We start from the raw sequence: 12192 nt of genomic DNA, 5'->3' as shown, positions 1-12192 counted from the left end.
TGTATGATCTTTTAGTGTGGAGAAAATAAGCTTTATACGATCTTGTGATATGGAAGCAATAAAAGCGAGAGACTGCATAATAAAGGTCCCTATCACAAGTGGCAATATAAAGTGATGTTCCCTCGCATTAAGATTTTGTGCATCCAACTATAAAAGCGCATGGCAACCTCTGCTTCCCTCTGCGAAGGGCCTATCTTTTCTTTTACCTTATGCAAAAGTCATGGTGATCTTCACCTTTACTTTTTACATTTTATCCTTTGGCAAGCACATTGTGTTGGAAAGATTCTGATATATCTATATCCAATTGGATGTAAGGCATCATGAGCTATTATTGTTGACATTACCCTTGAGGTAAAAGGTTGGGAGGCGATACTATAAGCCCCTATCTTTCTCTGTGTCTGATTAAAACTTTGAACCCATAAATATCGCGTGAGTGTTAGCAATTGTGAAAGACTAAATGATAGTTGAGTATGTGGAGTTTGCTAAATCAAAGCTCTGACATAGACTCTTCATGAAAATAAGATGAATTGTAATTGTTTGATGACTGATAACATGGTTTGTTTGTTTCCAAGAAAGTTTATGATCTATACTTTAACATGTGAATAGCTTGTTACTTGATCATGAGAAGCTTTATGAGATGAGATACTGTTATGATATATAATGATGCTAGAAAAGGTGATTGAAATTATCATTGATCAAACTTGTGCACCTGCTAGCATTCACACTTCATAAATTATTTCTTTTATCATTTACCTACTCGAGGACGAGCAGGAATTAAGCTTGGGGATGCTGATACGTTTCCAACGTATCTATAATTTATGAAGCATTCATGCTATTATATTATCTGTTTTGGATGTTTATGGGCTTTATTAAACACTTTTATATTATTTTTGGGACTAACCTATTAACCCAGAGCCCAGTGCTAGTTTCAGTTTTTTCCTTGTTTTAGAGTATCGCAGAAAAGGAAAATCAAATGGAGTCCAATTGACCTGAAACTTCATGGAACTTATTTTTGGACCAGAAGAAGCCCACGGAGTATCGGAGATGGACCAGGAGAGTCCCGGGCTGCCCATGAGGTGGGGGCGCGCCCACCCCCTGGGCGCGCCCCCCTGCTTCGTGGACAGCCCGGAGATCCACCGACGTACTTCTTCCTCCTATATATATCCATATACCCTAAAAACTTCGGGGAGCATAATAGATCGGGAGTTCCGCCGCTACGAGCCTCCGTAGCCACCGAAAACCAATCTAGACCCATTTCGGCAACCTGCCGGAGGGGGGAATCCCTCTCCGGTGGACATCTTCATCATCCCGGCGCTCTCCATGACGAGGAGGGAGTAGTCCACCCTCGGGGCTGAGGGTATGTACCAGTAGCTATGTGTTTGATCTCTCGCTCTCTCTCTTGTGTTCTTGAGGTGGTACGATCTTGATGTATCGCGAGCTTTGCTATTATAGTTGGATCTTATGATGTTTCTCCCCCTCTACTCTCTTGTAATGGATTGAGTTTTCCCTTTGAAGTTATCTTATCGGATTGAGTCTTTAAGGATTTGAGAACACTTGATGTATGTATTGCGTGGGATACCCGTGGTGACAATGGGGTATTCTATGATCCACTTGATGTATGTTTTGGTGATAAACTTGTGGGTTCCGCCCATGAACCTATGCGTAGGGGTTGGCGCATGTTTTTGTCTTGATTCTCCGGTAGAAACTTTGGGGCACTCTTTGAAGTACTTTGTGTTGATTTGAATAGATGAATCTGAGATTGTGTGATGCATATCGTATAATCATACCCACGGATACTTGAGGTGACATTGGAGTATCTAGGTGACATTAGGGTTTTGGTTGATTTGTGTCTTAAGGTGTTATTCTAGTACGGACTCTATGATAGATTGAACGGAAAGAATAGCTTCATGTTATTTTACTACGAACTATTGAATAGATAGATCAGAAAGGATAACTTTGAGGTGGTTTCATACCCTACCATAATCTCTTCGTTTGTTCTCCGCTATTAGTGACTTTGGAGTGACTCTTTGTTGCATGTTGAGGGATAGTTATATGATCCAATTATGTTATTATTGTTGAGAGAACTTGCACTAGTGAAAGTATGAACCCTAGGCCTTGTTTCCTAGCATTACAATTCCGTTTACGCTCAATTTTATCATTAGTTACCTTGCTGTTTTTATATTTTTAGATTACAAAAACCTATATCTACCATCTATATTGCACTTGTATCACCATCTCTTCACCGAACTAGTGCACCTATACAATTTACCATTGTATTGGGTGTGTTGGGGACACAAGAGACTCTTTGTTATTTGGTTGCAGGGTTGTTTGAGAGAGACCATCTTCATCCTACGCCTCCCATGGATTGATAAACCTTAGGTCATCCACTTGAGGGAAATTTGCTACTGCCCTACAAACCTCTGCACTTGGAGGCCCAACAACGTCTACACGAAGAAGGTTGTGTAGTAGACATCAAGCTCTTTTCTCGCGCCGTTGCCGGGGAGGTTAGCGCTTGAAGGTATATCTTTAGATCTTGCAATCGAATCTTATTGTTTCTTGTTTTAGCACTAGTTTAGTTTATAAAAGAAAACTAAAAAATGGAATTGAAGGTACCTTATATGCTTCATCTTTTTAATATCTTTCATGAAAAATAAGGATTCCGCTAATTGTGCTCAAGTGCTAGAAGAAGAATGCATTAGAATGTTTGGCACTAAATATTTGAATGATGAGCATGATTGCAATGTTGTTAGTATGAGTTCCTTGACTATCTATGATGCTAATGATATGCAAAGCCACAAGCTTGGGGAAGCTATGTTTGATGAAGATGATATTTTCTGTCCCCCAAGTTTTGATGAGCAAATTTATTATGATGATAGCATGCCTCCTATTTATATTGATGAAAGTGGGTTTGGAAGAGTTTCAAATTTAGGAAGTGATGATCCAACTATTTTGGAGGATGTTCAATATTATTGTGATAATTATAAAATTGGATTTGGAGAGGTCATGACTTTATTTAGTAATGATTCCACTATTTCGGAAGAGGTTCCAATTGATTATGAGAACAAAGTTGCTATCTATGATGATTATTGTGATGACTTGTATGCTATTAAAAATAATGATAATCATGAAACTTGTCATCATGATTTTAGTTTTCAATTGGACTATGCCTCACATGATAATTATTTTATTGAGTTTGCTCCCACTAGTATTCTGAAGAAGAAGAATTTTGCTTATGTGGAGAGTAGTAAATTTTCTATGCTTGTGGATCATGAAAAGAATTATTTATGTGATGGTTATATTGCTGAATTCATTCATGATGCTACTGAAAATTATTATGAGGGAGGAACATGTGCTTGTAGGAATTGCAATAATATCAAGTTTCCTCTCTATGTGCTTAAGGTTTTGAAGTTATGCTTGTTTTGCCCTCCTATGCTAGTTGATTATTGTTCCCATAAGTTTTTTGTTCACAAAATCCCTATGCATAGGAAGTGGTTAGACTTAAATGTGCTAGTAATATTATTCATGATGCTCTCTTTATGTTACAATTCTTATCTTTTATGTGAGCATAATTGAAATCATCATGCCTAGCTAGGGGCGTTAAACGATAGCGTTTGTTGGGAGGCAACCCAACTTTATTTTTGTTCCTTGATTTTTGCCCCTGTTTAGTAATAAATAATTCATCTGGCCTCTGTTTAGATGTGGTTTTATGTTTTAATTAGTGTTTGTGCCAAGTAGAACCTTTGGGAAGACTTGGGGAAAGTCTTTGCGATCTTACTGTAAAAAACAGAAACTTTAGCCCTCACGAGATTTGCTGCCATTTTTATTTGGAAAGTGATATTTAGTTAATTATTTTTTCATTTGATTAATAGATAAATTCCTCACGTCCAGAAATTTATTTTAGAATTTTTGGGCTTCCAGAAGTTTGCGTTAGTTACAGATTACTACAGACTGTTCTGTTTTTGACAGATTCTGTTTTTCCTGTGTTGTTTGCTTATTTTAATGAATCTATGGCTAGTAAAAGAGTTTATGAACCATAGAGAAGTGAGAATACAGTAGATATCACACCAATATGAATAAAGAATGAGTTCATTACAGTACCTTGAAGTGGTCTTTTGTTTTCTTTCGCTAACGGAGCTCACGAGATTTTCTATTTTGAGTTTTGTGTTGTGAAGTTTTTAAGTTTTGGGTTAAGTTTTGATGGATTATGGAACAAGGAGTGGAAAGAGTCTAAGCTTGGGGATTCCCATGGCACCCCAAGGTAAAATTCAAGGACACCCAAAAGCCTAAGCTTGGGGATGCCCCGGAAGGCATCCCCTCTTTCGTCTTTGTTCATCGGTAACTTTACTTGGAGCTATATTTTTATTCATCACATGATATGTGTTTTGCTTGGAGCATCAATTTATTTTGTTAGGATTTGCTTGATTTCATTTAGAACAATGTTTTGCATCTTTTATTTCAATAAAAGTGGCATTGATAGCCTTTACTATGCCTATTTTACTAGTCCACATGTTGCTGTTTGAAAACAGAAAGTTTACCGCTGTTGCAAAAATTCCCTAAAAAAGTCAGAATGTGATAAAATCTTGAAACCTTTTGCATAATAAGATATGATAAATTTAATATAGTGGGAATTTTCTTTTGTAATTTTTGGAGGTAGGGAAGTATGGATCTTGCTGCACTCTTTACACACTGTCCTGTTTAGGCAGATTGCTATTATGTTTGCATTGTTTGCATATGTTTGCTTCTTTAATTATTCTATTTGAGGATAGGACTATTAAATATGCAGAGGCATTTAGTATGAAATGTTTATTAATGATTTTAGTGATTTTCTACAGAAGAGTATTATAAGGTTTTTGCATTGGTTTATACTAACTTATCTCATGAGTCCTTGTTGAGTTTTGTGTGGATGAAGCTTCTGAGATTTGGGGAGACCGTGATATGAGAGGAATTAAGGAGACACAAAAGCTCAAGCTTGGGTATGCCCAAGGCATACAAAGATAATATTTCAAGAAGTCTCAAGCGTCTAAGCTTTGGGATGCCCCGGTTGGCATCCCACCTTTCTTCTTCGACAACTATTGGTTAGTATCGGTTGATCCTAAGTTTTTGCTTCTTCGCATGATGTTTGCTATTCTTAGATGTAATTTTATTTTGTTTTGCTTGCTGCATTAATAAAGTATCAAGATCTGAAATTATTAAATAAGAGAGAGTCTTCACATAGTTACATAATTATTTAACAACTCATTGATCTTCACTTTTATCTTTTTGGAGTAGTTTGTCATTTACTCGTGTGCTTCACTTATATCCTATGAGTAAATGGTTGAACGAATTGAATATCATAAATCTGAAATTATATATATTTCATATGTTTATCCCATGGGGAGTAATAGCTTTACATATAAGAAGTGGAGGTGGTAAATTTATTGAAGGTTAGCAAACATTGTATTGGTCACTTGAACAATTCATGAAAGAATATTGAAGGAAGAGAGATTTCACATATAAATATACTATCTTGGACATCTTTTGTAATTGTAACCACTCATTAAAATATGACATGCTAAAAGGTTGATGTTGGACAAGGAAGACAACGTAATGGGTTATGTTTTCTTATATCCAAAACAAAGTATATTATCATGGATCGCCCAACACGTTGAGCTTGCCTTTCCCCCTCATGCTAGCCAAATTCTTTGCACCAAGTAGAGATACTACTTGTGCATCCAAACATCCCTAAACCAGTATTGCCATGAGAGTCCACCATACCTACCTATGAATTGAGTAAGATCCTTCAAGTAAGTTGTCATCGGTGCGTGAAATAAAAATTGCTCTCTAAATATGTATGATCTTTTAGTGTGGAGAAAATAAGCTTTATATGATCTTGTGATATGGAAGCAATAAAAGCGACGGACTGCATAATAAAGGTCCCTATCACAAGTGGCAATATAAAGTGACGTTCCCTCGCATTAAGATTTTGTGCATCCAACTATAAAAGCGCATGATAACCTCTGCTTCCCTCTGCGAAGGGCCTATCTTTTCTTTTACTGTAACATCCCAAAATTCTAAATTTTGGAATGTTATAAACAAATAGATAGATTTGATTGATTGGTTGATTGATTGTCTGAAAGTGAGTGAAGTTCGGAACTTTTTGAAAGTTAAATGAGAGGGAATAAAAGGACTTTCCCAAACTTTCACCTTTTTCTTTTGATCCCCGAGAATTAAAATTCTTTTCATCACAAAACCCTGGAGAGAAGATGACATGACTTCTTCCATTTATTTAAATGACATGGGGTGTTGAAAATATTTGAATTTCATTTGGAAAATATTTCCAATTCTGAAACTTTACGCAACTCAATGACCCACGGAGAGAGTTGGGGATTTCGTTATTTTCATATTTGAGTTTTCTCAAATGTTGAGAATAGGATCATTTGATTTTATTTATTTTATCATCAATTATTTCTATTACAAAAATATGAGAGAGGGAATAAAATGACTTTCCCAAAATAAAGAAATATTGACGATTTAATAAAAAATCAAATAAGATTTTATTTCGGAGTTTTTCGGTGTTTTATTTGAATTTAGGAAAAATGTGCGTTTTTCCAAATTGCATTTAGGGCCCAAATAAATGTTCACCTTGTGCGGCTTGATTTTAGAAGCCCGTGAAAATTTATTTCGGAATTTTTGGAGACCGTTTAGTATTTCTTTTTATTTTTCTTCCGAGCGGAATAATTAAAAAAAACGAACCGACTTCGGGCCGTACCCGAGCGGGACACCGCCCGGGGGCAGCCTTTAAATAGCACCGCCTCGAGCCGCCCCAGCCCATCAGCCCTGCCTCGATCCGCGCGCGCCGCCAGAGCCGCCGCCGACGATCCCGCCGCACGACTTTCGTCGCGCCTCGTTTTCCGTGCCGAAAAAAAATTCGGTGTTCGTCGTTTTTCTTTTTCTCGGATTAAATCCGCGATTTTTCTGATCGCGATTCCTGATCCGATTTTCGTTTTAATTTAACTTTTCGCTCGTTTATCGGAATCAGGCGATTCAAGCGCCTAGGGATTCGTCTCGAAACCCTTTATCCGTTTAACCAAGTTAAACAAGATTTTGCTACTGTAAAATTTACCCTAGATCCAGATTACTAGAACGAGGTTGTTTTCCTTCGCAGTTTGACTTTCGTTGCTTCGTTCGATTTGATTCTTTTTGCCAACCGGAGTTCTTAAGTTAAACCTTCTGGTTAGATCTCTTATTTGAGTTTTACCTGTGCATTAGATGAGTACTTATTGTATGCTTGTTTGTTTGTCTGCGATAGAATACCCGGAGTGCGCCGCCTGTTACTTCGAATCGTTAGGTTTCGCGGATCATCAGAAAGGCAAGTTCACACTTTGATCATATCCCCTTCATACCTAGTTTTCATTGCATTAGATCAAACCTCAAACATTGCATGATTAGGATCTAATTAAATTGTGGGATTGGGAAGTAGTTGATCAGGTAGGAACCTATTGCCCTGTTACTATCAAACCCTTGGGAGTTACTTCTACGTGTTGCTTATATTGCTATGCTATTCTCGTAGACGTGGTTTGGGTATGAGTGAAATCCATGACATATGTGAGATTGTTATTTAATGGTTCAACTTAAGGTGGCAACTTGAATACACATCTGGGTGGATTGCTAGGGGCACCCTGGGGATATACCAGTGGACTTGCTCGGACACCTGGGGATATACCAGTGTTGACCTAGGAGATCCCGGGAATATACCGTGTGATCATCCTACGGTCCGCCACCTAGGCTCAAAGGGATCATAAGATTATTCATGCTAGAAACTTCCGTGTGCAGCCACAAGCTATTATGGGCTCTAGCATAGTTGACTAAGTCGTGCGAACTCTTACAGTGGTAGACTAGCAGATGTAGGGGATGTAGGTGGTACGGTCTACCCATCGTAAGGTGCTAGCGCTTCTGAAAGACTATGTCTCGGTCATCCGTCTTCTCAAACACCATGTAGTGCGAGAAACCAAACGGAGGCGATCGAGTCTTGTGGGGAAAAGTGCGCAAACCTCTACAGAGTGTATAAACTAATCATGGTTAGCCGTGTCCCCGGTTATGGACATCTTGAGTATCTAGTTCTTGGATTATCCTGTTGATCTCATCATGTTACTTTAAATGAATATTGTTGGGTTTGATGATATTACTTAATTGGGATTGAGAATGCTGTCAACCATTCTCTTGTTTAACAACCACCATGATAGTTAAATAAATTTATTCCTTTGCAGTAGGGAAAAATTGGCTTTTCGGAGAAACCTTATAACCGTAGAGCTTTTCCACCAGTGAAATATGCATGTAGTGATAGCCATTATTCATCATTGCTCTACAGTGTGAATTTGCCAGTACATTCAATGTACTGACTCTCTGTGGCTGCAACGTCTCATGTTGCAGGATTTCTTACGACGAGTAAGTGATACGTTAGGGTTATGATTTCTACACTAAACTTTGTCGTTGGTGTTGATGGGAATCCACAACCTTGTTACTTCCGCTATTTTGGATTGTAATAGTATTTATGTTACTTTACACATGTGATTTACCTCTGTTATAAATCCTCGAGTACTGTGTGTGTCAGCATACCGATCCAGGGATGACACTTAAGCACAGAGACTTGATCCATTCGGGTCGGGTCGCTACATTTACCTTATGCAAGAGTCATGGTGATCTTCACCTTTCCTTTTTACATTTTATCCTTTGGCAAGCACATTGTGTTGGAAAGATTCTGATATATCTATATCCAATTGGATGTAAGGCATCATGAGCTATTATTGTTGACATTACCCTTGAGGTAAAAGGTTGGGAGGCGATACTATAAGCCCCTATCTTTCTCTGTGTCTGATTAAAACTTTGAACCCATAAATATCGCGTGAGTGTTAGCAATTGTGAAAGACTAAATGATAGTTGAGTATGTGGAGTTTGCTAAATCAAAGCTCTGACATAGACTCTTCCTGAAAATAAGATGAATTGTAATTGTTTGATGACTGATAACATGGTTTGTTTATTTCCAAGAAAGTTTATGATCTATACTTTAACATGTGAATAGCTTGTTACTTGATCATGAGAAGCTTTATGAGATGAGATACTGTTATGATATATAATGATGCTAGAAAAGGTGATTGAAATTATCATTGATAAAACTTGTGCACCTGCTAGCATTCACACTTCATAAATTATTTCTTTTATCATTTACGTACTCGAGGACGAGCGGGAATTAAGCTTGGGGATGCTGATATGTCTCCAACGTATCTATAATTTATGAAGCATTCATGCTATTATATTATCTATTTGATGTTTATGGGCTTTATTAAACACTTATATATTATTTTTGGGACTAACCTATTAACCAGAGCCTAGTGCCATTTTCAGTTTTTTCCTTGTTTCAGAGTATCGTAGAAAAGGAAAATCAAACGGAGTCCAATTGACCCAAAACTTCATGGAAATTATTTTTGGACTAGATGAAGCCCACGGAGTATCGGAGATGGACCAGGAGAGTCCCGGGCTGCCCATGAGGGTGGAGGGCGCGCCCGCCCCCCTGGGCGCGCCCCCTGCCTCATGGACAGCCCAGAGATCCACCGACGTACTTCTTCCTCCTATATATATCCATATACCCTAAAACTTTGGGGAGCAGAATAGATGGGAGTTCCGCCGCCAGAAGCCTCCGTAGCCACCGAAAACCAATCTAGACCCGTTCTGGAACCCTACGAGAGGGGGGAATCCCTCTCCGGTGGCCATCTTCATCATCCCGGCACTCTCCATGACGAGGAGGGAGTAGTCCACCCTCGGGGCTGAGGGTATGTAGCAGTAGCTATGTGTTTGATCTCTCTCTCTCTCTCTCATGTTCTTGAGGTGGTATGATCTTGATGTATCGCGAGCTTTGCTATTATAGTTGGATCTTATGATGTTTCTCCCCCTCTACTCTCTTGTAATGGATTGAGTTTTCCCTTTGAAGTTACCTTATCGGATTGAGTCTTTAAGGATTTGAGAACACTTGATGTATGTCTTGCATGGGATACCCGTGGTGACAATGGGGTATTCTATTGATCCACTTGATGTATGTTTTGGTGATCAACTTGCGGGTTCCGCCCATGAACCTATGCATAGGGGTTGGCGCACGTTTTCATCTTGATTCTCCGGTAGAAACTTTGGGGCACTCTTTGAAGTACTTTGTGTTGGTTTGAATAGATGAATCTGAGATTGTGTGATGCATATCGTATAATCATACCCGCGGATACTTGAGGTGACATTGGAGTATCTAGGTGACATTAGGGTTTTGGTTGGTTTGTGTCTTAAGGTGTTATTCTAGTACGAAATCTATGATAGATTGAACGGAAAGAATAGCTTCATGTTATTTTACTACGAACTCTTGAATAGATAGATCAGAAAGGATAACTTTGAGGTGGTTTCGTACCCTACCATAATCTCTTCGTTTGTTCTCCGCTATTAGTGACTTCGGAGTGACTATTTGTTGCATGTTGAGGGATAGTTATATGATCCAATTATGTTATTATTGTTGAGAGAACTTGCACTAGTGAAAGTATGAACCCTAGGCCTTGTTTCCTAGCATTGGCCTTTGAGTTAAACCATTTTTTGAAGCCTTTTAAGATGGACCTCACATTAACCAATCGTCGTTTTAACTTTGACAAGTTCAGGATCTATGAGATTGGCTTGTCAAACGTTCGGCGGGTCATACCAGGATTACCTGGAAGGAGTGGCTTACTTAAAAAGGCTGGATAACTCCGTGTTTTAGGTGAATACACCTGGCTTCCAAGCCTGGATTGATAGCCTATTACAAGGGTGTAGACTTCTTTATTCTTTGAGAAGCAAAGAGCCCCCGAGCAATATTTTGAGCTGTGCTCAGTGGGTGCCTATGTTTGAGTTGTGCTTTTGCAACACTCTCTTTGGCCCCACGTGATTTCCTTTTGGCCTTAAGCCGATCAAGAGGTGTAGCTATGGTTCAAATAGAACCAAGCCCCCAAGTGATTTCCCTGGTGGCCTTATGCCGATCAAGAGGTGTAGTTATGGTTCGAATACGACCAAGCCTCCAAGTGACTTTATATATATATATATGGCTTTATAAGCCGGATCAATGGGTAAATAGAACTCTGCTTTATAAACAGAAGCCCCCATGTAACCACACATGATGTAAGAAAAACAACAGAGACCCCGCTTTAGCTGAGGCTCCGGTTTATTATATTGATCACAATATATACATTGTCATAACTATGTACATAAGAAGAGCCTGTGGCTCAAGTATAGTAAGGCCGAAGATGAGCTATATTCCACGGTCGTTGGGTCTCCTCCTCCGATTTACGTGATTCTTTGTGCTCTCGAACATCAATAAGGTAGTATGATCTGTTGTGCAGATTTTTGCTGACCACAAAAGGTACTTCCCAAGGTGGGGACAACTTGTGCATATCAGTCTGATCCGGGAGGAGCCGGAGCACCAGATCACCTTCCTAAAAAGTTCTGGTTTTAACCCGGCGGCTGTGATAACGATGCATGTCTTGCTGGTATATCGCCAAACGAGCCGCTGCAACATCACGCTCCTCATCTAACAGGTCTAGTGAATCCTGACATGCTTTCTCATTATCAGCTTCCACATAAGCCGCCACACGGGGCGAGTCATGACGGATGTCACTAGGGAGAACCACCTCTGCTCCGAAGACCATGAAGAAAGGTGTGTAACCCGTAGATATGTTCGGTGTGGTATTGATGCTCCATAACACAGAAGGTAACTCCTCCACCCAACAACCCGGCATCCGCTTTAAAGGAACCATAATCCGGGGCTTGATGCCTCTCAAAATCTCTTGATTGGCTCTCTCTGCTTGACCATTAGATTGGGGGTGAGCTACTGATGACACGTCAAGCCGGATGTGCTCACATTGACAAAATTCTTCCATGGCACCCTTGGACAGATTACTACCATTATCCGTTATGATGTTGTGTCGAAAACCAAAACGAAAGACCACCTTTTTGATGGATTGAACCGTTGTAGTTGCATCACACTTACTGACTAGCTCTACCTCCACCCATTTGGTGAACTTATCAACCGCCACCAAAAGGTGGGTCTTCTTGTCTTTGGACCGCTTAAAGGCCCCAACCATATCCAGCCCCCAAGTTGCAAATGGCCACGTGATTGGAATCATCCTTAATTCTTGAGCCGGAACATGAGTGCGG

The sequence above is a fragment of the Triticum urartu genome, chromosome 3A, assembly GCF_056163025.1.
Source record: "Triticum urartu cultivar PI428250 chromosome 3A, HENAU_Tu73, whole genome shotgun sequence".
NCBI lineage: Eukaryota > Viridiplantae > Streptophyta > Magnoliopsida > Poales > Poaceae > Triticum > Triticum urartu.
This window is presented reverse-complemented; position numbering follows the sequence as displayed.